At 36.6% G+C, this 26,581-nt stretch overlaps 1 long non-coding RNA gene across 1 annotated transcript in view; it reads right to left on the bottom strand.

The window, feature by feature from the left end:
* Window positions 1-26,581, bottom strand: part of LOC140848717 (uncharacterized) — a 75,599-nt gene that overhangs the window by 23,183 nt on the left and 25,835 nt on the right. Inside the window, exons 3-4 of the long non-coding RNA XR_012129829.1 lie at window positions 6,699-6,819; window positions 3,571-3,620 (exon numbers count right to left, since the gene is read on the bottom strand). This is a non-coding gene — a long non-coding RNA (uncharacterized lncRNA). The remainder of the gene's footprint in view (window positions 1-3,570; window positions 3,621-6,698; window positions 6,820-26,581) is intronic.

Here is a 26,581-nt window from a genome sequence, read left to right as displayed (position 1 = left end):
CTACTTCTGCATATTTATCTAAAGAAAAGAAATACACTGCTTGAAAAGATAACCTGCTACCTATGTTCAGTGAAGCATTATTCAGAGCAGCCAAGATATGGAAACAATCTAAGTGTCCACGGATGGATGAATAAAGAAAGTGTGGTGTAAACAGACACACACGCGCGCGCGCGCGCGCGCACACACACACACACACACACACAATGGAATATTAAAAAGAATGAAATCTTGTCAGCTGTGACAACATGGAATGGCCAAGAGGGCATTACACTAAGCGAAATAAGTCAGACAACAAAGCAATACAAATATTGTATGATTTCACTTATGTGTAGAATCTACAAACAAAAATAAAAGCAAAAAACCAAGCTCATAGACACAGAGAACAGATTAGTGGTTGCCAGAGATGAGTGGTAAAGGATGGGAGAAATGGGTGAAGGGTCAAAAAGTACAAGCTTCCAGTTATAAAATCAGTAACTTATGGGGAAGTAATGTACAACATGGTAATTATAGTTAGTAATATTGTATTGCATACTTGAATGTTATTGAGAGTAAATCCTTAAAGTCCTCTATGTACGGTGATGGATATTACCTAGGCTTTCCGTTTTGATCATTTCACAAAGTACTCAAATACTGAATAATTATGTTGTACACCTGAGATTAATATAATGTGTCAGTGTAGGGAAAATGGAGTTCCCATGGCCAGAATGCTCACATGGCCACGATGCTCACCTGACCCTGACCTACTTGCTCACTTGGTACACGTGATGCTGTCTCATGACTCCTCATGGTGCGCGTGCATAATGAGCTCATGTCTGTCTACCGAGCATGTGCAGCCTTGGGTAAGTAATGGCAGGAGGTCACTATCTGTGCTTCCCAGTGCTCCGTGCAGACTGTGGACGGCATACTGGCTGCATGTGGGTGCACAGGATGTAATGTCAGTGACTGGCCGTTCACTTAGAAACTAAAAACTTCGTATAAACCCAATAGCCTTGTCATTTTTTGGTCTCACTGAATCCAGTATGAACCTGCCAGGAGCTGAGCTGCGCTACAGTCAATTATACCTCAGTTTAAAAAATGAGATTATAAACATGAAGAAAAGATGCTTTACTTCAAAATGTTTAAGAATTAAAGGTCAGAAATCATTACCAATGATCATGTAGGTAGAAATGAAGGGAAATGAAATTCTAATCCAGGTACACTTGATTTCAAAGCCTGAATTACTTTTAGGAATACCTGATACTACTCTGAATAAATTGATGGTAATATAATACACAATCTAACTGTATTTGTAAAAATGACCAAGTAGCATTTAATCACTAGGTCTTATAAACTGGGTTAGCCTTATGAAAAACTGCCATTATTTTTTCCAAAGTTTCTTGAAAGTGAGTGTTTTCTGGAGGGAATAAGAGATAATAATTAATAAAAATACTTTTAGAAAGATGATTGAAGATGTTTATTTTGCTTAGTATTAATTTACTAACTATTCTACATTAAAGGAGCAGAGAGAAAAAATAAGCACAAGAGAGAGAATACCTAATAGAAACTATCAGTTGGAAAGCTAACTGATGGTCTCAATGAGCACATGGATTACTTGTATTTCATGTTCCTATATTTAGGATTGAGAGTCAGATTGGTCCTTCACAAGATTCCTAATTTCTAAATTCTTAATTCTTCACAATTGTACTAGTATGAAATACAGTAAGGAATATGTGTTAAAATAGTGAGTATGGTAGTACGGATGTCTGTTTCTATATATAGTTCCTACACTGCAAGAGAAACTGTGTGATACATCTACTGAGCACGAATAATTCACATGAGGACTATTTATCTATTTTCTTGTATTTGTCCAATAATTTAGCTCCTTTTGGTAACACTCATAAGTCAACATGGAGAGACCATGACATCTTAGTTGCCCCTCTGAGGAAAGAAACCCTTCTAACTTTAAAGGACAATGTATACATATGGAATTCTTTTCATTTATTATTTAAATGTTTCCTAGAAAAACCTATATATCCCTTTATTTGATAAAATATCAAGTTAAGAATATCTGGGGAGTAATTTTTTACTTCAGCTTGAATAATTGTGCGCAAAGAGTGTGGCACTGGAAGTTTAGATGATGCATCTAAATTACTGTCCTTTAGAGAACTGCAGGAACAATTTAAATTACAAAACAGGCAACAACTTACATATTGTCAGCTAAGCAGAAGCCTCTCTCAGTTCATCTGATCTCCTACTGCGAATTCTCTTGTTATGTGTCTCATGTTAGTTTTCCAATGACAAACTTTAGATTGTAATCTATTCATTTTTCTTATAATTGCATAACTCTATAGGACTGTTAAAATAATTAAAAGGACAAATGAAGAATGCTATATGAAGCAAAAAGAAGGTAGTTGAGTTTTTAAAAGAAAAATTCAAAGTAATGCAGAAATTAGACATGTACACAGGCATAATAAACATGAAATTATCTATGTTAAATTATAAAAAGTATCACTCTTATATAATGTATTTATAGTAGTGTTATGTAACAGTAAACTATATAATTTCCTCTGAGTCTACCTCCTGCCATAATCTCTACTACTTCTTACTAAATTTTGTTTTTCCTTGGTAATTTTGCATACATCCAAATTACCCAGAACGCTGAAGTCTTGGTTCACACTCTACGTGAGACTGGCATATTTATTAACTACTGAAAACCACAGAACACCAAGATAACAAACCAGTGTTTGCCTTGTACCTTTACTTACTGTAGGACCTTTATGTTGTTGTTTGTTTCTATATGATGAAATAGCATAATGTTGCCGGGCAACTGCATCTGAGAGGTCCCTCCCTGTGTACCAGGTGAAACCTTTACCTGGACACCTGGATGGGGAAGGGTTCTTGACTCTGAATGAGAAAGAATTCTTGAGCAGGTCAGAAGAGTGTAGCTAATGAAATAATTCATTACAGCGAGAGTAGAAATGAATGGCAGTGGCCTTACAAGGCAGCTGAGAGCAGGAAAATGCAGAGGTGCAGAGGGAAAGATTGCTGAACATTTTCTTGGTATAGGGCAGATTCCCTTGCCATCTCTTAAAGTCAGGGTCATTTGGCATCTCGTGTCTGCTTGGATCTGCACTGCATGGGGACCTGCCCTTATCACCTATTAGGGGAGCTGTGGAGCATGGGATAGAGTTAGATATATTCTGAGAACTTCCCAAAGCAGGGTTTTTCAGGCAGGTTTCTGCTGCTGCAGTTCCATCCAGGTCACCCAGGTGACAGTGACTTGCAGTCTCAAATCTGAACTCTAAACAGCCCCTCCCTGCTTATCAGGAACAAAGCAGAGACTAAGTGAAGACTTAGAAATAGAATTAAATAGCAAAGAAACAAAGACGCTTATCACTGGAAAAGCACAGAGAGACAAAATACAATAAAGTTGAGCAGTGAGAAAGCTTTATTTAAAGTTATGCTCTTAAAGAGAGAAAAAGTGTAGGCACCCTCAAAGAGGAGGCACGCTAAAGTCTGTGGGTTCCCTCTTTTAGTATTTTTCAAAGGGCCAGGTGGTACAGACTTGTAAAATAGTCTCAAAATGCTTACCTCCAGTGAGAGACATTAAGACTCTTCTATTATTAGTCCTCCAGGTAGTTCTGCAAAATTAATGTAACCCAAGAAATTGGTCAGTTCTTCTCCAGGACAGCAGCTTCCCTCTGGGAACATATCAATCACGACCACCTGCCCCGCCTCCAAAATGGACTACATTATTGGCTGTTCGCTAATGAATATGTTAGGAATCTTACTTCCTAACTTCCTGGTTTTAAAATGGAATCTTAGCTTTAAGACAGAATCCTTCCTGTTCTTACTATACTGTTTATATTTCAGCATTTTTCATCATAGGCAGGAAAAGTTAACTATGATTCTTGTCCCAGATCCCTGCTCTACATCAATAATAATAATCATCAAGTGAACACAAACGTGAAGTAGAGGCTGCTTCAACGGGCTGTTAGAAAATACGCACTGATAGATGAATGGATAAAGAAGACGTGGTACATATACACAATGGAATATTATTCAGCCATAAAAAGAAAACAAATCCTACCATTTACAACAACATGGATGGAGCTAAAGGGTATTATGCTCAGTGAAATAAGCCAGGTGGAGAAAGACAAGTATCAAATGATTTCACTTATTTGTGGAGTATAACGACAAAACAAAATTGAAGGAACAAAACAGCAGCTGACTGAGACTCCATGAAGGGACTAGTGGTTACCAAAGGGAAGGTTTGGGAAGGGTGGGTTGGGAGGGAGGGAGAAGAGGATTAAGGTAGTATTATGATTAGCACACATAATGTAGGTGGGTCACGGAGAAGGCAGTGCTCAAAGACAAGTAGTGACTCTGTAGCATCTTTCTATGCTTATGGACAGTGACTGCAATGAGGTGTGCTGGGGGACATGATAATTTGGGTGAATGTTGTAACCACAATGTTGCTCATGCAAAACATGCATATGACTGTATATCAATGATACCGTAATAAGGAAAAAAAAAGAAAATAGGCACTAATAAATGTGCAGTCACTACTTTTCTTGGACATAGTCTATAACTTATCTATAAGTACACACACAGCAATCATAGCATTATCAGATGTGGTGCCTAAATATTTTTTAATCTTCATGACATTTGTAATGCAGGTATCACAGTCTATCCCACCTAAGGACTGTCATTTACATCTCACACTTGGCTGTTTACCTCAGGTCATTTGACTCTGATTAGCTTCATAACAATAAACATATATCCACATGTTCCATCATCTGGGATGGAAGGAGACCGTAGCCAGAGAGCAAGCATTAGAATCAGCAAAAGTCAGTTATAGCGTACTAAAGGGGTAAACATTTACTTGCAAATCTTCTATATTTTGGGAAAGACAACATCTTAGGTAAGCTTAGCAGTCCTCAAGATTTGAGAGTATACAATTGCTGTCATGAGCCTCAAGATTTTCCTTCTTATATGGCTTGATGTGTGCAAAGATCAATACCATTAAGTAATTAGCTGATTCACTCTCTACTTCTCTCTAAGCACTCATGTTTATTCAAAATTATAAACCAACTCACACTTCAGCCAGCTAATTTATATAATTTCCAATTTTTTTTCAAGAATTTTATTTTTCTAGAGTAGTTTCAAGTTCACAGTAAAACTGAGAGGGAAGGTTCAGAAATTAGAACCTATGTTGATGTCACCACCTAAGCTCATTGTTTGCATCAGGTTTCACTTTTGGTGTCAGAAAAATATTTTTCATACTTTCTCTTGGTAACCCTATTTCTCTGCATCTGCTTTAAAGCCAACCACTATCATAAATTTTGATGTATAGGCTGTATATATATATATATATACATATATATATATGCTTTTTCCTTTGCTCATTTTGATTGAGTTGATTTTCCTTACATTTTCTTATTAGATTATTTTTGTGACTGTTAATCATTTGCCTGATGTATGGGGATATTACTCACAATGTTTATTTTTGTCTTCTCCACTTGTTTTTGATCACTCTTATGTGTTATACAGATGTCTATTTTATTTATTTCCTAAAATCACATTTTGATATTTTTTATCACTATTTTATTTCATTTCAGTATTTTTATTATTGCCTTTTATTTATGTAAGGTGAATACTGCTATGATTTTATAGCCTATGCCTTAAAAGATAAGCTCATTTTAAATATTCTTTTTTTAAATGAATGGATTTAAAATTTAAATTCTACTTATGTTGTAATACAAAAGTTTATATATGTTCTAATACACAAGTTTATTAATTATATAATGCCTCCTTTGTCATTTATTGCTAAATATTTCAGTGTTCAGTGTAATTTTCTATTAAATCATGAGATGTATAGACTTTAATATTTCTTATATTGCGTTTTTAGTCAGAGGATATGTCTTTCAGATATTGTCTCATTTTATAGCCTATTTCATGTTTTTTTAACATTCAATTTGTAACATTTTTTGGATGAAAGGTTCTAAATATATTCTATATTAATTTTATTCATTGTATTTTTAAATCCTCTGAATTCTCAGAAAAATGATATTTATATCTATCAGTTTCTGATTGAGCTCTTTTAAAATCTATCACCATCTTTTTGTAGTTCCTTCAGTTTGTAGGCTGTAGTTTATATATATCAGGTATTTCTTTTAGGTGAATACAGTTTATAACAGCTTTATCTTTTTTATTGGCTGTCTTATTTTGTGGTACTCCTCTGCATCCTTATGAATCCTTTCCAATTAAGTGCTAAGTTTTATGTTTATGGGATTGTTAGGCTGACTTTTATTGATCCAAGTTCATTCTTGCCAGTTAGTTCAGTAATTGGTCAATTTGTACTAATTTGCTGAATGGTCATTAGATGAATGACCATTTCTCTGAACTTTCTTATTTTACCCAACAACTTGGTTCTAGTTAACTAGTTTTCATGTTTTCATCATGATGGGATGTAAAAGAATGTTCAATTTATCTGTGTTGGCTTGCTAGTGTTGCTGAAGATCCAGGACATTGAGAAAGAATTGAAAAGTCTGGTGAATTTAGGTAAAACAATGATACTAATAAAATTAATTTTTAAATTATTTTTACAACATTCTTCTTCAACATATATTTTTTTAATGTAAAATGTAGTCATAAGATTTTTTTATATTAATTACATCCTGGAAGATATTTTCATAAATTTATTTACAAATTTTTACCTTTTTGAGAACAATGTAATATTGTGCCTCTCAATTCCACATCTTTCTCCTCTGGTCTGTTCCAGATGTAGCACAAGAAGTTTTATTATTTAATTTCCAGTGTAGACTTTAGTTATATTTTCTGTAAAGAAAAAGGGAAACTGGTCGAATAAACACAATGTTTAAAAGTAAAAGCAGAATATCTGAATCATTTACTGGGTTAACGATCTAAAAATCATCTATTTGGTGATTTGTGTTTCTTTCTTTAATTGTCCCCATATATTTTACAGTTATTTGTTATTTTACCTTTCTCCTTTAAGATTACAGAAATAACTTATCACATACACGTACACTTGATATTTGACAGAACTGGGCATAATTCAATGAGAAAATAAATGTATGGTTGATAAGTCTGGTATATCTAGAGAAATATAAATTGTGATCACTATATTACTACATTCATAAAAGTTTTTAATTAGATTAAACAACTAAATGCTAAAAATAATAATTTTAGAAACTCTAAGAAATTTCATACAACAGTTTGGGAACCTTAATTAGATTAGACAAATCCAGATGATCTCATATTAACATTATCTAATTGACTGTAAAAATATTTTGAAAAATATTGGTTAGCCAAAGACATGAAAAAAAGTCAATTTAAAAATACATTAATTAATAGATAAATAATATATGACATATCTATTTGAAGCACATATGATAGTCACTGAACTAAAACTATAATATAAAAGGAGCTCTTAAAATTGACCTTAAATGCATATTGCTAACTGAAAGAACTGAACTAAAACTATAATATAGGAGCTCTTAAAATTGACCTTAAATGCACATTGCTAACTGAAAGAATTAAAGCTGAAAAGTCTTATTTATTATATGATTCCAGTTGTATGACACTTTGGAAAAGGCAAAACTACAGAGATAGTAAAAAGAATAGAGATTGCAAGGACTTTAGAAGAGAGAAGAAGGTATGAATAGGTAGAGCACAAGGGAATTTTAGGGCAGTCAAACTACTCTATACAATGTTGTAATGGTAGGCACACGTCATTATTTAATTGTCAATAACGTAGACAATATAAAGAGTGAACTCTTTAAGTCTTGAGGTCAACAGGTGATTCCTCCTGTTCCCTTGTCCATCTCTCTAAAATTTTATCAAGTCCTTTTATGGCCAATTTATTTATTTTTTCTTTTGTTGCTCAAGCTTTTAGTGTCAAATCAAGAATTCATTGCCAAATCCAAGATCAATGCAGATGTACTCCTATTTTTCTCTAAGAGTTCTATAAGTTCAGCTCTTAGATTGGTCATGTATTTTGAGTTAATTATCATATATGGAGTGAGGTTGGTATTCAACTTCATTCCTTTGCATCTAGATATCCAATTGTCCCTGCATCATAGGTTGACAAGACTATTCTGTTACATCGAATGGGCTTGACACTAATTAATACATAACTGTGTTAACTTCTGTACTCTTAGTAAGTTCAATCGGACCATATGTGTATCCTTATTCTAGGACCACACTGTTCAGATTACTGTAGTTTTGTCATGAGTTTTAAAATCAGGAAGTGTAAGTCCACTGATTTTTTTCTTTTTCAATATTACTTTAGATATTTGGGGTCTGTTGTAGTTCTATATGATGAGGAATAGCTTTTGCATTTCTGATAAAAGGTGATAGGGATATATATAAAAATGTGTTATTTTATCTAGAATATAGAATTGTTCATCACAATTGATTACAGTATTCTCTTATCATTTTAGTTTCTATAAGGTGGAGAATAATGTTTCTCTTTTCATTTCTGATTTTATTTATTTGTGCTTCTCTTTATTTTTCCATTAGTGACTTTGGCTTACTATTTACTAAGTTTGATAATATTTTTTTAAATGCTTTGTAACAGCTTTATTGAGAGTAGTAAGTACAGAGAAACAGAAGAGCTTTTCCTGAAAATTATTAAGGATTCTGATCCATGAAAAAGGGATACCTTTTCATTTCTTTTTTTAAATTTAATTAATTAATTATTTTTTTAAGAACCTTATGTTTACTAGGCTCACCCCTATCTCAAGTCCCCCCCACAAACCCCATTACAGTCACTGTCCATCAGCATAGTAAGATGTTGTAGAATCACTACTTATCTTCTCTGTGTTGCCAAGCCCTGCCCTTTCTCCCACCCCCCACATTATACATGCTAATCATAATATCTCCTTTCTTCTTCCCTGCCCTTATTACTCCCTACCTTCCTATTCTTCTTAGTCTCTTTCCCTTTGGTAACTGTTAGTCCATTCTTGGGTTCTGTGATTCTGCTGCTGTTTTGTTCCTTCAGTTTTTCCTTTGTTCTTATAGTCCACAGATGAGTGAAATCATTTGATACTTGTCTTTCTCTGCCTGGCTTATTTCACCAAGCATAATACCCTCTAGCTCCATTCATGTTGTTGCAAATGGAGGATTTGTTTTCTTCTTATGGCTGAATAATATTCCATTGTGTATATGTACCACCTCTTCTTTATCCATTCATCTACTGATGGACCCTCAGGTTGCTTCCATTTCTTGGCTATTGTAAATAGTGCTGTGATAAATATAGGGGTGCATTTGTCTTTTTCAAACTGGGCTGCTGCCTTCTCAGGGTAAATTCCTAGAAGTGGAATTCCTGGGTCAAATGGTAAGTCTATTTTGAGCTTTTTGAGGAACCTCCATACTGCTTTCCATAATGGTTGAACTAATTTACATTTCCACCAACAGTATAGGAGGGTTCCCCTTTCTCCACAGACTCGCCAACATTTGTTGTTGTTTGTCTTTCAAATGGTAGCCATCCTTACTGGTGTGAGATGATATCTCATTGTGGTTTTAATTTGCATTTCTCTGATGACTAGCAATGTGGAGCATCTTATCATGTGTCTGTTGGCCATCTGAATTTCTTCTTTGGAGAAATGTCTGTTCAGCGCCTCTGCCCATTTTTTAATTGGATTATTTGCTTTATGTTTGTTGAGGAGTGTGAGCTCTTTATATATTTTGGATGTCAAGCCTTTATCGGATCTGTCATTTACAAAAATATTCTCCCATACTGTAGGGTACCTTTTTGTTCTATTGATGGTGTCCTTTGCTGTAGAGAAGCTTTTCAGCTTGATATAGTCCTACTTGTTCATTTTTGCTTTTGTTTTACTTGCCCTGGGAGATATATTCATGAAGAAGTCACTAATGTTCACATCCAACACAATTTTGCCTATGGTTTCTTCTAAGAGTTTTATGGTTTCATGACTTACATTCAGGTCTTTGATCCATTTTGAATTTACTTTTGTATATGGGGTTAGACAATGATACAGTTTCATTCTCTTACATGTAGCTGTCCAGTTCTGCCAGGACCATCTGTTGAAAAGACTGTCATTTCCCCATTGTATGTCCATGGCTCTTTTATTGAATATTAATTGACCATATATGTTTGGGTTAATGTCTGGAGTCTCTAATCTCTTCCACTGGCCGTGGCTCTGTTCTTGTGCCAGTACCAAATTGTCTTGATTACTATGGCTTTGTAGTAGAGCTTTAAGTTGGGGAGTGAGATACCCACAACGTTATTCTTCTTTCTCAGGATTGCTTTGGCTATTCGGAGTCTTCGGTGTTTCCATATGAATTTTTGAACTATTTGTTCCAGTTTGTTGAAGAATGTTGTTGGTAATTTGATAGGGATTGCATCAAATCTGTATATTGCTTTGGGCAGGATGGCCATTTTGACGATATGAATTCTTCCTAACCAAGAGCATGGGATGAGTTTCCATTTGTTAGTGTCCTCTTTAAATTCTCTTAAGAGTGTCTTATACTTTTCAGGATATAGGTCTTTCACTTCTTTGGTTAGGTTTATTCCTAGGTATTTTATTCTTTTTGATGCAATTGTGAATGGGATTGTTTTCCTGATTTCTCTTTCTATTGGCTCATTGTTAGTGTATAGGAAAGCCACAGATTTGTGTGTGTTAATTTTGTATCCTGCAACTTTGCTGTATTTCGATATCAATTCTAGTAGTTTTGTAGTGAAGTTTTTAGGGTTTTTTATGTACAATATCATGTCATCTGCAAATAGTGAATGTTTAACTTCTTCTTTACCAATCTGGATTCCTTGTATTTCCTTGTTTTGTCTAATTGCCATGGCTAGAACCTCTAGTAATATGTTAAGTAACAGTGGGGAGAGTGGGCATCCCTGACTTGTTCCCAATCTCAGAGGAAAAGCTTTCAGCTTCTCGCTGTTCAGTATGATGTTGGCTGTGGGTTTATCATATATGGTCTTTATTATGTTGAGGTACTTGTCCTCTATTCCCATTTTGCTGAGATTTTTTATCATGAATGGATGTTGAATTTTGTCAAATGCTTTTTCAGCATCTATGGAGATGATCATGTGGTTTTTGTCTTTTTGTTGATGTGGTGGATGATGTTGATGGATTTTCAAATGTTGTACCATCCTTGCATCCCTGGGATGAATTTCACCTGGTCGTAGTGTATGATCCTTTTGCTATATTTTTGAATTTGGTTTGCTAATATTTCATTGAGTATTTTTGCATCTATGTTCATCAGGGATATTGGTCTGTAATTTTCTTTTTTGGTGGGGTCTTTGCCTGGTTTTGGTATTAGGGTGATGTTGGCTTTATAGAATGAGTTTGGGAGTATTCCCTCCTCTTCTATTTTTTTGAAAACTTTAAGGGGAATGGGTATTACATCTTCTCTGTATGTCTGATAAAATTCCGAGGTAAATCCATCTGGCCCAGGGGTTTTTTCCTTGGGTAGTTTTTTGATTACCACTTCAATTGCTTTGCCGGTAATTGGCTTGTTTAGATTTTGTGTTTCTTCCTTGGTCAGTCTTAGAAGATTGTATTTTTGTAGGAAGTTGTCCATTTCTTCTAGCTTTTCCAGCTTATTAGCATATATGTTTTCATAGTAGTCTCTAATAATTCTTTGTATTTCTGTTGGGTCTGTTGTAATGTTTCCTTTCTCATTTCTGATTCTGTTGATTTGTGTTGATTCTCTTTTTGTCTTAATAAGTCTGGCTAGAGGCTTATCTATTTTGTTTATTTTCTCAAAGAATCAGCTCTTGGTTTCATTGATTTTTTCTATTCTTTTATTCTTTTCAACTTTGTTTATTTCTTCTCTGATCTTTATTATGTCCCTCCTTCTGCTGACCTTAGGCCTCCTTTGTTCTTCTTTTTCCAACTTTAATAACTGTGACGTTAGGCTATGCATTTGGGTTTTTTCTTCCTTCTTTAAATATGCCTGGATTGCTATGTACTTTCCTTTTAAGACTGCTTTCACTGTGTCCCACAGAAGTTGGGGCTTTGTGTTGTTGTTGTAATTTATTTCCATATATTGCTGGATTTCCATTTTAATTTGGTCATTCATCCATTGACTATATAGAAGCGTGTTGTTAAGCCTCCATGTGCTTGTGAGCCTTTCTGCTTTCCTGATACAATTTATTTCTAGTTTTCTGCCTTTGTGGTCTGAAAAGTTAGTTGGTAGGATTTCAATCTTTTTGAATTTACTGAGGCTCTTTTTGTGGCCTAGTATGTGGTCTATTCTGGAGAATGTTCCATGTGCACTTGAGCAGAAAGTGTACCTGTTGCTTTTGGATGTAGAGTGTCTATTAGGTCCATCTGTTCTAGTATGTTGTTCTGTACCTCTGTGTCCTTACTTATTTTCTGTCTGGTGGATCTGTCCTTTGGGGTGAATGGTGTGTTGAAGTCTCCTAAAATGAATGCATTGCAGTCTATTTCCTCCTTTAGTTCTGTTAGTATTTATTTCACATATGCTGGTGCTCCTGTGTTGGGTGCATATATATTTATAATGGTTATATCCTCTTGTTGGACTGAGCCCTTTATCATTATGTAATGTCTTTCTTTATCTCTTGTTTCTTTCTTCATTTGGAGGTCTATTTTGTCTGATACTAGTACTGCAACTCCTGCTTTTTTCTCTCTATTGTTTGCATGAAATATCTTTTTCCATCTCTTGACTTTTAGTCTGTGTATGTGTTTGGGTTTGAGGTGAGTCTCTTGAGGTGAAGGACCCACGATCTAAAAGACCGGAGCCACTGTCTTGCTGGATCATAAATTCATGGTGACTGCAACCACATGCCTTCCATCCAGCTCCCTGGGAGCCTTGGCTGCTGGGCCACTGAGTGAGCAGCTGACGTCAGGTGGGTGAAGCTCACAGTCCAGTGGAGGGGTGGAGATGGTAATAAAAACAACAGACAGGACGAGCTCTCCTGGGTGACCTGGCCTGGGTCTGAACACAGTGGCAGAGGACCTGCCCCACAAACATTGACGAAGTGACCACTGCATGCTATTTCCCACTGGACATAGCTCCCTGTAATGTGATCGATCATTTTCTGGGGAAATGCATCCATTCACCCATTTGTTTATTGAAAAAAATGTTTGTTAAGCTAAATGTCAAGGATATAATAACAGTTAGCAAAACAGCCATGGTCTCTGCTTAGAACCCATGTTCAAGAGAATCAGATTTTAATCAAATAACCTCAAGGTGAGTCTCTTGTAAGCAGCATATAGATGGGTCTTGTTTTTTATCCATTCAGTGACTCTATGTCTTTTGATTGGTGCATTCAGTCCATTTACATTTAGGGTGATTATAGATAGGTATGTACTTATTGCCATTTCAGGTTTTAGATTTGTAGTTACCAAAGGTTCCAGGTTACTTTCCTTACTATCTAAGATAGTAACTCACTTAGTATGCTGTTACAAACACAATCTAAAGGTTCTTTTCTATTTCTCCTCCTTTTTCTTCCTCCTTCATTCTTTATGTATTTGGTATCAGATTCTATACTTTTCCTCTATCCCTTGATTGGCTTTGTGGATAGTAAATTTAATTTTGCATTTGCCTCGCAATCAGCTGCTCCACCCTCCCTGTCATGATTTTACTACCTCTGGTAACAGCTATCCAACCCTAGGAACACTTCCATCTATAGCAGTCCCTCCAAAATAGACTACAGAGATGGTTTGTGGAAGGTAAACTCCTCAGCTTTTGCTTATCTGGAAATTGTTTAATCCCTCCTTCAAATTTAAATGATAATCTCGCTGGATAAAGTAATCTTGGTTCCAGGCCCTTCTGCTTCATGGCATTAAATACATCATGCCACTTCCTTCTGGCCTGTAAGGTTTCTGCTGAGAAGTCTGTTGTTAGCTTGATGGGCTTTCCTTTGTATGTGATCTTATTTCTGCCTCTGGATGCTTTTAACAGTCTTTCCTTATCCTTGATCTTTCCCATTTTAATTAGTATGTGTCTTGCTGTTGTCTTCCTTGGGTCCCTTATGTAGGGGGATCTGTGGATCTCCATGGCCTGACAGACTATGTCCTTCCCCAAATTGGGGAAGTTTTCAGCAACTACCTCCTCAAAGACACTTTCTATCCCTTTTTCTCTCTCTTCTTCTTCTTGTATCCCTATAATGCGAATATTGTTCTGCTTGGATTGGCTACACTGTTCTCTCAATATTCTTTCATTTTTAGAGATCCTTTTTTCGCTCTGTGCCTCAGCTTCTTTGTATTCCTCTTCTCTAGTTTCTATTTCATTTATTATCTCCTCCACCGTATCCAACCTGTTTTTAATACCCTCTATCGCGTTCTTTAACGATTGGGTCTCTGACCTAAATTCATTCCTGAGTTCTTGGATGTCTTTCTATACCTCCATTAGGAGGTTCCTTTGGCATTTCATGTTTGTATAAGGTGCTCTCTAGTGTCCAGAAGCTCTATTCTGGAGCTGCTGAGCCCCTGAAGCGATGTCGGGGGTCGCAGGGGAATGGTACTGGGGGTAGGAAAGAGCTGTTACCTTCCTCCTGGCTCCTGTGCCTGTCTCCACTGCCTGAGCCAGTGGGCCGGGTACACAGGTATAAGTTTTTGTCCCAGAGCAGCCAGATATGTATCCCTGCTTTCCACAAGCAGCCAGAATCCCAGTCTCTCCAGGAACTCTGCCTGTATCAACTTTTGAAACCAGTAGTCATGCGAGTCTCAAGAAAGCACCATGAAATGTAGGTTTGTGCTCCCAGCACAGATCTCTGGAGCTAGGTATTCAGCAGTCCCAAGCCTTCCATTCCCTCCTTGCTCCATTTGTCTCCCTCCCGCTGGTGAGCTGGGGTGTGGGAGGGGCTCAGTTCCTGCCAAGCCACAGCTCTGGTACTTACCCAGTTCGCTGAAGTCTCCTCTCTGTTCTCCAGGTGTGTGCAGTCTGATGCATCCTCTTTCCTGTTGCTCTCTCAGGATTAGTTGTGCCGATTAAATTTTCTAATTGTATCCAGTTTTAGGAGGAAGCCTCTGTCTCTCCTCTCGAACCACCATCTTTAATCCAAGTCTGAGTTTGTAATATTTTAAAGAAACTTCTCTTTTTACTGAGTTTCCATATTGTTTTTCTATTCTCTATTTTGCTTCTCTCCACTCTATTCTTTATTATTTTATTTCTTCTGACTTTATGTTAGTTTGCCCTAATACTTCTAGCTCTTTTGGCATAAAGCTGTGTTGTTAATTTCACACCTTTCTTCTTATTAATGTAGGCATTTACAGCTATAAATGTCCTTTTGAGTATGAGCATGCTGCATCTCATAAGATTTTATATGATGCACTTTCATTTTTATTCATTTCAAAGCATTTTCTACTTTCCCTAGTAACTCCTTTGACATATTCATTGTTTGAAAGTGGGTTGTTTAATTTCTATGGATTTATTAATTTTCTAGTTTCCCTTCTTTTATTTCTTTCTAGCTTTATTCCATTTCATTCAAACATGATATGACTTTGACCTTTTTAAATTGACAGAATTATTTGATGGCCTAACATATGCTTTATCCTGGAAAATGTTCCATGTGTCCTTAAGAAGAATGTGTACTATGTTGTGGGTGGAGTGTTCTGTGTATGTCTACTATTAGGTTTGGTTGTTTTAGGGTACTGTTCAATTCCTCTATTTCCTTACTGTTCTTTACTCAAGGTGTTCCATGCATTACTGAGAGTGAGGTTTAAGTCTCCAGCTATTATTGAGAAGTGTCTATTTTTCTCTTCAATTCTGTCAATGTCTATTTCATATATTTTGATGCTTTACTGTTAGATGTGTATATATTTATACTTGATAAATCTTTTGATGAATTGACTCTTTTCTCAATATAAAATATACCTCTTTATCTCTTCTAACACTTTTTGACTTAAAATTGACAATTTCTGTTATTTGTATAGTCATTCCTACACTCTTTTGGTTATAGTTTGTAGGAATATCTTCTTCCACAATTTCACTTTTATCCTCTTTATATCTTTTGGTCTGAAGTTAATCTCTTATAAACATGAATTGATTAGCTCATGGCTGTTTTTTCTTCCATTCTACAACTATCTGTATGTTAATTGGCAAGTTTAATATATTTATATTTAAGAGGATTACTAATAATAAAGTACTGGTTTTTGCCATTTCTTATGTATGTCTTACATACTTTTTATTCTTTACTTTTGCCAATATTGCTTCTTTTGTGTTTTTTTTTCACACAGAACAATTTAATCACTTCATTTCTTTACTCCATATTTTTTAGTTATTTTCTTAGTGGTTACCATGGAGATTACAGTTCACATTCTATCTTTTTAACAATACATTTTGACTTGATATCAAATTATCTTTAATAGGACATGTTAACTGTGCTCCTACAAACTCTGCTACATTTTTTATGTTGTAATTGTAATGAATTACACCACTATATTTTTGTGCATGTAACATATTATCTCATGCACTTTAAAATAATATTGGAAAGAGGCAGTAAGATTCAAGATGGCAGCATGAGAGGTGAGACAGAGAACTTCTTCCAAAATCACATATAATATGAAAATATAGTTAATAACAACTAATCTTATAAGAACAACAGGAAAGAAGGCTATGCCAGACTGCATACACCTGGAGACCAGAGCAGACCTCACAAAACAGGGTAACGTACCAAAGCCTTTAACCAGCGGGACCCAAGCCCTTCCCTCACCCCATCTCAATAGCAGGAGGAAGAGAATGGAGTAGGAAGGGGTGAAAGCCTAAGACTGCTAAACACCCAGCCCTGGAGATCTGCTCTGGGAGCACAAACCTACATTGCATGGTGCTCTAGAGATTAGTGAGGCTGGAAAGCTAAGATGGCAGAATATTTGGAAAGACTGAGATTCCAGCCATTTGTGGAGGACAGGGATCCACATCAGGCTGCTCTGGGACAAAGGAAAGGTATGTGGTCTGAGAGGCTTCATGGCAGCAAGAGGGCTGCTGAAGGGGTGGGGTTTGCACGGAGCTTGCTGCACGGGAGAAGAGATAGGTAGACAAGATTTTCTGGGCACACTCTGCCCAACCACTTGGGAACTTTCAGGAGCTTCACGTGCTCCATCCACCTGGCACGCTGCTCAGCTCCAAGGACCCCACAATGATACACAGTCTGCTGCACTTTCCTTCTGGCTTTCAAGCACCAGCTCTCAAACTGACAGCCCTGCCCAGGCATCAGGCCAGCCAGAGAGAGGATACACCTAAGGCAGCAAGAGATGCAAAGTGCAGAGGCTTACACCTGTGTGCCTTGACCACTGATTCTGACAGTGGAGAAAGGCACTGTAGCTGGGAAGCAAGAAACACCTCGTTCCTCCACCCAGGCACCAGTGCTGCTCCCCTGCAACACCTGACATCACTCCAGGGGCTGAGCAGCTCCAGAGACTAGAGGCTCTGGGAACTAGAGGGTGACACATACAAATATGAAATGTCAAAGGAACCTGGTTCAGACCAAAATCTCAGAAATACTGGAAAAGGGGCCAAATGAAACTGAACTCACCCATCTTCTTGAAAGAGAATACGAAATAAAAATTGTAAACATGCTCATGGAGGTACAGAAAAATATTCAAGAACTCAGGGATGAATTTAAGATGGAGATTCAATCATTAAGAAATTCATATCTGAAATGCAACTTACAATGGAGGGATTTAAATGCATATTAGATGTAGTAGAAGAGATGGTAAGTGGAATAGAAATTAGAGAAGAGGAATGCAAAGAAGCTGAGGCACAGAGAGAAAAAAGGATACCTAAGAATGAAAATATTGAGAGAACTGTGTGACCAATCCAAACGGAACAATATTCACATTATAGGGGCACCAGAAGAAGTTGAGAGAAAAAAGAAATAGAAAGTGTCATTGAGGAGGTAATTGCTGAAAACATCCCCAATCTGGGGAAGGAGATAGTCACTCAGGCCACGGAGGTGCACAGATCTCCCAACACAAGGGACCCAAGGAAGACAACACCAAGACATATAATAATTAAAATGGCAAAGATCAAGGATAAGGACAGACTATTAAAAGCAGCCAGAGAGAGAAATAAGATCACATACAAAGGAAAAAACATCAGGCTATCATCAGACTTCCCAGCAGAAATCTCACAGGACAGAAGAGAATGGCATGATATATTTAATACAATGTAGCAAAAGAGCCTCTAACCAAGAATACTCTACTTGGTAAGATTATCAGTTAAATTGGAAGGAAGGATTAAACAATTTTCAGATAAGCAAAAGCTGAGAGAATTTACATCCCACAGACCACCTCTACAGTGCATTTTGGAGGGACTGCTATAGATGGAAGTATTCCTAAGGCTAAATAGCTGTCACCAGGGGAAATAAAACCACAAAAAAGAAAGTAGAACAATTACTAAACAGATGAAAAATCAAATCAACTACCCTCAAACTCAACTAAGGGATAGACAAAGAGTACAGAATATGATACCTAATATATAAAGAATGGAAGAGGAAGAAAAAGAAGGAAAATAAAAACCTTTATGTTGTGTTTATAATAGCATACTAAGAGAGTTAAATTAGACTAGTTAGATAGTAAGGGAATTACCCTTGAATCTTTGGTAACCACAAATCTAATGGCCATAAGTACATACCTATTAATAATCACCCTAAATGTAAATTGCCTGAATGCAAAAATCAAAAGACATATAGTTACTGAATGGATAAAAAAAAGAAGACCCGTCTATATGCAGCCTACAAGAGGCTCATTTCAAACCCAAAGACATACACCAACTAAAAGTAAAGGGTTAGAAAAAGTAATTTCAGGCAATTAATAGGGAGTAAAAGCAGGAGTTGAAGTACTTGTATTCAGACAAAATAGACGTCAAAACAAGACAGTAACAAGAGACAAAGAAGGACATTATGTAATGATTAAGGGGTCAGTCCAAAAAGAGGATATAACTATTATAAATATCTATGAACCCAACACAGGATCACCTACATGTGTGAACCAAATACTAAAAGAACTAAAGGGGGAAATAGAATGCAATGCATTCATTTTAGGAGACTTCAACATACCACTCACTCCAAAGGACAGGTCAACCAGACAGAAAATAAGTAAAGAGGGACATAATAAGATTAGAGCAGAAATAAATGAAATCGAGAAGAATAAAACAATACAAAGAATCAGTGAAAGTAGGAGCTGGCTCTTTGAGAAAATAAACAAAATAGATAAGTTCCTAGCCAGACTTACCAAGGAAAAAAGAGAATGTACACACATAAACAGAACCAGAAATGTGAAAGGAAAAATCACAATGGACACCACAGAAAATCAAACAATTATGAGAGAATACTGTGAATAATTATATGCTAACAAACTGGAAGAATTAGAGACCTTTCTAGAAAAATACAACCTTCCAAAGCTGACCCAGGAAGAAACAGAAAATCTGAGAAGACCAATACCAGCAAGGAAATTGAATGGTAAGCAAACACTACCTAAGAAGAAAATCCAAGGAACAGATGATTTCACTACTGAATTTTATCAAACATTTAGTGAAGACCTAACACCCATCCCCCTTAAAGTTTTGTAAAAAGTAGAAGAGGAGGGAATATTCCCAAACTCATTCAAGAGGCCAGCATCACTCTAATACCGAAACCAGGTAAAGACACCACAAAAAAAGAAAATTACAGACCAATATCTCTGATGAACATACATGCAAAAATACTCAACAAAATACTAGAAAACCGAATTCAAAAATCCATGAAAAAGATCCTTATGATCAAGTAGGATTTATTCCAGGGATGTAAGGATGGTACAACATTCAAAAATCCATCAACATCATCCAACACATCAACAAAAAATGGACAAAAACTACAGTATCATTTCCATAGATAATGAAAAAGCATTTGAAAAAATTTCAACATCTATTCATGATAAAAGTGCTCAACAAAATGGGTATAGAGAGCAAGTACATCAACATAATTAAGGCCATATATGACAAACCGACAGCCAACATGCTTAACAGCAAGAAGCTCACAGCTTTTCTATTAAGATCAGGAACAAGTCAAGGATGCCCACTATACCCACTTTCATTCAACATAGTTCTGGAGGTCAAAGCCACAGCAATCAGAAAACACAAAGAAATAAAGGGCATCCAGATTTGCAAGGGAGAAGTCAACTATTCCTGCTTGCAGATGACATGATATTGCACATAAAAAATCTGAAAGAATCTACTCCAAAACTACTCCATCTAATATCTGAATTCAGCAAAGTTGTAGGTTGCAAAATTAATACACAGAAATCTGTTGCATTGCTATATACGAATGATGAACTAGCAGAAAGAGAAAACAGGAAAACAATTCCATTCACAATTGCATCAAAAAGAATAAAATACCTAGGAATAAAAGTAACCAAGGAAGTGAAAGACATATACACTGAAAACAACAAGATACTCTTGAGAAAAATTAAAGAAGATACCAATAAATGGAAACACATCCTGTACTCACGGATAGGAAGCATTAATATTTTCAAAATGGCCATCCTGCCTAAAGCAATCCATAGATTCAATGCAATCCCTATCAAAACACTAACAGCATTCTTCAATGAACTAGAGCAAATATTTATAAAATTCATATGGAACTACAAAAGACCCCTAATAGCCAAAGCAATGATGAGAAGGAAAAAATAAAGCTGCTGAGATTACACTCCCCAACATCAAGTGCTACCACAAAGCCATAGTAATCAAGAAAATTTGGTACTGGCACAAGAACAGACCCATAGATCAGTGGATCAGACTAGAAAGCCCAGATATAAACCCAAGCATTATGATCAATTAATAAATGATAAAGGAGCCATGGACATAAAATGGGGAAATAACAGCCTCTTCAAAAACTGGTGTTGGCAGAACTGGACAACTCCATGCAAGAGAATAAGACTGGATTAATGTCTAACTCCATACACAAAAGTAAACTCAAAATGGATCAAAGACATGAATGTAAGTCATGAAATCATAAAACTCTTAGAAGAAAATATAGAAAAAAATATCTTGAATATAAACATGAGCAACTTTTTCCTGAACACATCTCCTCGGGCAAGGGAAAGAAAATCAAATTGAATAAATGGGACAACATCAAGCTATAATATTCTGTACAGCAAAGGACACCATCAGCAGAACAAAAAGGCATCCTACAGTATGGGAGAATATATATATATATATATATATATATATATATATTTTGAGAGGGCATCTCTCATTTATTGATCAAATGGTTGTTAACAACAATAAAATTCTGTATAGGGGGGTCAATGCTCAATGCACAATCATTAATCCATCTCAAGCCTCGTTCTCATCAGTCTCCAATCTTCAGAAGCATAACGAGCAAGTTCTCACATAGTGAACGAATTCTTACATAGTGAATAAGTTCTTACATGGTGAACAGTACACAGGCATTCATCACAGAAACTTTCGGTTTTGATCGCTCATTATGAACTATAAACAATCAGGTCAAATATGAATATTCGTTTGATTTTTATACTTGATTTATATGTGGATCCCACATTTCTCCCTTTATTATTATTATTATTTTTATTTTTAATAAACTGCTGAAGTGGTAGGTAGATGCAAGATAAAGGTAGAAAACATAGTTTAGTGTTGTAAGAGAGCAATTGTAGATGATCAGGTGTGTGCCTGCAGACTATGCGCTAATCCGAGCTAGACAAGGGCAATAAAACATCCACGGATGCAGAAGCTTTCTCTCAACACGGGGGGGGGGAGGTGAGGTTCTAAGTCTCACCACTGTTGTTCCCCAATTTCTCATCTGATGGCCCCCCTGCGACTGTGCCTGTCTTAGGTTGTTCCTCCCTTGAGGAATCTTACCCATCTCTGGCTAACCAGTCATCTTCCGGGGCCATACAGGGAAATGTGAAGTTGGTAAGTGCGAGAGAAGCCATATTGTTTGAAAAGGTTAGCTTTTTACTTCTTTGCAGATTTATGCCCTGTGGCTTCTATGCCCAGCACTTGTCTCGAGGTATCTTTACCACCTGGAGGAATTATGATACTCGATAAATTCGATATGAGGCACGAATTCTATTTAAGGGTTGTAATTAGGAAGGAAGAAGAAAAGCTATAGAGGTAGCATATGGAAGAAAACATGGGAGGATTGATCATTTCTTTGACATATCTTCTTGTAGAGTACCTTAAGTATGTATAGATTTTAAACTACTAACTAACTTGTGCACACATATTAACATAAAAGGAATACGGTGATATAAACAAAGCAAATCTATAATTACCAGCCATTTCCAGTGAAACCAAGAAAACCATTCAGGCACCCTAGGCATTTCTGAGAATTTGTCTATGGTATGATGGATATTGTCCAACTGTACTTGAACAGTCTGAGAGAAATCAGACAAATTAAAGCAGCCAATTTCTGGGATCTGTTCACCTCCCATATGTCCTTTTAACCGTAGATAGTCTATAGTCATAAGATTTTGGAGTGCTACAACTTGCACCCCTCCCAACTCCTGGTTGAGTTCCAACAGTACAGATCCGGTCAAATTCGTTGTCTCACTGTATGCACATGCCAGCCTAGACATCTACCTCCTCATTCCTATGGCAAGTCCAGGAAATGGTGGGGTGGACGCAGCAACAACCGCAACATCGCCCGGATCCCTGTGGAGGCTTTTTGATGATCATCTCCCGGCACAAGACCTCCATAGAGTGCTGATGCCAGAAGCTCCTCCTCATTTCGTATCTTAGTTCATTTTCTGGGTAGCCAAGCTGGGCCTTGATCTTCTGCATAGAAACAAACAGACCCTTTGCCCACACTTTGACATGCCCTCTATACTACTGTGTAGAACACATTGGAGGTCAGCACACAGGAACTGCTTTTTTTTTTTTTCTTAAGAGAAAGGAATATTATCAGAAAAGAGTACCTCCATAGCTGATCATCTGACACCCTTTAAGTGATCAACAGTAAGGATATTTAAAACATGCGTTAGTCTTTGATTTACCAATTGTTTTATCCTATCAAGGAGTAATCCCCCTTTTCTTTATTTATTTTTTAATTTTTAATCTACACTTACATGAAGAATACTATGTTTACTATGCTCTCCCCTATATCAGGTCCCCCCTAAAAACCACATTACAGTTACTGTCCATCAGCATAGCAAAATGTTGTAGAATCACTACTTGACCTCTCTGTGTTGTATAGCCCTCCCTCCCCTTTCTCCCTCCCCTCCATGTATGCTAATCTTAATAACCCCCTTCTTCTTCCCCCCCCTTATATCCCCCTGCCCACCCATCCTCCCCAGTTCCTTTCTCTTTGGTACATGTTAGTCCATTTTGGGGTTCTGTAATTCTGCTGCTGTTTTGTTCCTTCAGTTTTTCCTTTGTTCTTATACTCCTCAGATGAGTGAAATCATTTGGTATTTCTCTTTCTCCACTTGGCTTATTTCACTGAGCATAATACTCTCCAGCTCCATCCATGTTGCTGCAAATGGTAGGATTATTCCTCTTCTTATGGCTGAGTAGTATTCCATTGTGTATATGTACCACATCTTCTTTATCCATTCATCTACCGATGGACATTTAGGTTGCTTCCAATTCTTGGCTATTGTAAATACTGCTGCGATAAACATACGGGTGCGTCTGTCTTTCTCAAACTTGATTGCTGCGTTCTTAGGGTAAATTCCTAGGAGTGGAATTCCTGGGTCAAATGGTAAGTCTGTTTTGAGCATTTTGATGAACCTCCATACTGCTTTCCACAATGGTTGAACTAATTTACATTCCCACCAGCAGTGTAGGAGGGACCCTTTCTCCACAGCCTCGCCAACATTTGTTGTTGTTTGTCTTTTGGATGGCAGCCATCCTTACTGGTGTGAGGTGATAACTCATTGTAGTTTTAATTTGCATTTCTCTGATAATTAGCCATGTGGAACATCTTTTCATGTGTCTGTTGGCCATCTATATTTATTTTTTAGAGAACTGTCTGTTCAGTTCCTCTGCCCATTTTTTAATTGGGTTATTTGTTTTTTGTTTGTTGAGGCATATGAGGACTTTATATATTCTGGACGTCAAGCCTTTATTGGATCTGTCATTTTCAAATATATTCTCCCATACTGTAGGGTTCCTTTTTGTTCTATTGATGGTGTCTTTTGTTGTACAGAAGGTTTTCAGCTTAAAATAGCCCCACTTGTTCATTTTTGCTGTTGTTTTCCTTGCCTGGGGAGATATGTTCAAGAAGAGGTCACTCATGTTTATGTCTAAGAGGTTTTTGCCTATGCTTTTTTCCAAGAGTTCAATGGTTTCACGACTTACATTCAGGTCTTTGATACATTTTGAGTTTACCTTTGTATATGGGGTTAGACAATGATACAGTTTCATTCTCCTACATGTAGCTGTCCAGTTTTGCCAGCACCATCTGTTGAAGAGACTGTCATTTTGCCATTGTATGTCCATGACTCCTTTATCAAATATTAATTGACCATATATGTTTGGGTTAATTTCTGGAGTCTCTAAGCTGTTCCACTGGTCTGTGGCTCTGTTCTTGTGCCAGTACCAAATTGTCTTGACTACTATGGCTTTGTAGTAGAGCTTGAAGTTGTGGAGTGAGATCCCCCCTACTTTATCCTTCTTTCTCGGGATTGATTTGGCTATTCGGGGTCTTTGCAGTTTCCATATGAATTTCTGAATTATTTGTTCCAATTCATTGAAGAATGTTGCTGGTAATTTGATAGGGATTGCATCAAACTGGATATTACTTTAGGCAGGATGGTCATTCTGACGATATTGATTCTTCCTAGCCATGAGTAGGGAATGAGTTTCCATTTGTTAGTGTCCCCTTTAATTTCTCTTAAGAGTGACTTGTAGTTTTCAGAATATAAGTCTTTCACTTCATTGGTTAGGTTTATTCCTAGGTATTTTATTCTTTTTCATGCAATTGTGAATGTAATTGTTTTCCTGATTTCTCTTTCTATTGGTTCATTGTTAGTGTATAGGAAAGCCAATGATTTCTGTGTGTTAATTTTGTATCCTGCAACATTGCTGTATTCCGATATCAGTTCTAGTAGTTTTGGATTGGAGTCTTTAGGGTTTTTTATGTACAGTATCATATCATCTGCAAATAGTGACAGTTTAACTTCTTCTTTACCAATCTGGATTCCTTGTATTTCTTTGTTTTGTCTGATTGCCATGGCTAGGACCACCAGTACTATGTTAAATAACAGTGGGGAGAGTGGGCATCCCTGTCTGGTTCCCGATCTCAGAGGAAATGCTTTCAGCTTCTCGCTGTTCAGTATAATGCTGGCTGTGGGTTTATCATATATGGCCTTTATTATGTTGACGTACTTGCCCTCTATTCCCATTTTGCTGAGAGTTTTTATCATGAATGGATGGTGAATTTTGTCAAATGCTTTTTCAGCATCTATGGAGATGATCATGTGGTTTTTGTCTTTCTTTTTGTTGATGTGGTGGATGATGTTGATGGATTTTCGAATGTTGTACCATCCTTGCATCCCTGGGATGAATCCCACTTGGTCATGGTGTATGATCCTTTTGATATACTGTTGAATTCTGTTTGCAAATATTTTATTGAGTATTTTTGCATCTACATTCATCAGGGATATTGGTCTGTAATTTTCTTTTTTGGTGGCGTCTTTGCCCGGTTTTGGTATTTGGGTGATGTTGGCTTCATAGAATGAATTTGCGAGTATTCCCTCCTCTTCTATTTTTTGGAACACTTTAAGGAGAATGGGTATTATGTCTTCTCTGTGTGTCTGATAAATTTCCGAGGTAAATCCATCTGGCCCTGGGGTTTTGTTCTTGGGTAGTTTTTTGATTACCATTTCAATTTCTTTGCTCGTAATTGGTTTGTTTAACTTTTGTGTTTCTTCCTTGGTCAGTCTTGGGAGGTTGTATTTTTCTAGGAAGTTGTCCATTTCTTCTAGGTTTTCCAGCTTGTTGGAATATAGGTTTTCATAGTAGTCTTTAATAATTCTTTGTATTTCTGTGGGGTCTGTCGTGATTTTTCCATTCTCATTTCTGATTATGTTGATTTGTGTTGATTCTATTTTCTCATAATATGTTTGGCTAGAGGCTTATCTATTTTGTTTATTTTCTCAAAGAACCAGCTCTTGGTTTCGTTGATTTTTGCTATTGTTTTATTCTTCTCAATTTTGTTTATTTCTTCTCTGATCTTTATTATGTCCCTCCTTCTGCTGACTTCAGGCCTCATTTGTTCTTCTTTTTCCAGTTTCGATAGTTGTGTTGTTAGACCATTCATTTGGAATTTTTCTTCCTTCTTCAGGTGTGCCTGGATCACTGTATACTTCCCTCTTAAGACTGCTTTCGCTGCATCCCACAGAAGTTGGGGCTTTGTGTTGTTGTTGTCATTTGTTTCTATATATTCCTTGATCTCTATTTTGATTTGTTCATTGATCCATTGATTATTTAGAAGCATGTTGTTAAGCCTCCATGTGTTTGTGAGCCTTTTTGTTTTCTTTGTAGAATTTATTTCTAGTTTTATGCCTTTGTGGTCTCAAATATTGGTTGGTAGAATTTCAATATTTTGGAATTTACTGAGGCTCTTTTTGTGAGCTAGTATGTGGTCTATTCTGGATAATGTTCCATGTGCACTTGAGAAGAATGTTTATCCTGTTGC

The sequence above is a fragment of the Manis javanica genome, chromosome 4, assembly GCF_040802235.1.
Source record: "Manis javanica isolate MJ-LG chromosome 4, MJ_LKY, whole genome shotgun sequence".
Taxonomy (NCBI): Eukaryota; Metazoa; Chordata; class Mammalia; order Pholidota; family Manidae; genus Manis; species Manis javanica.
The sequence above is the reverse complement of the archived record's forward strand: the minus strand, read 5'-3'. Positions and strand labels throughout refer to the sequence as shown.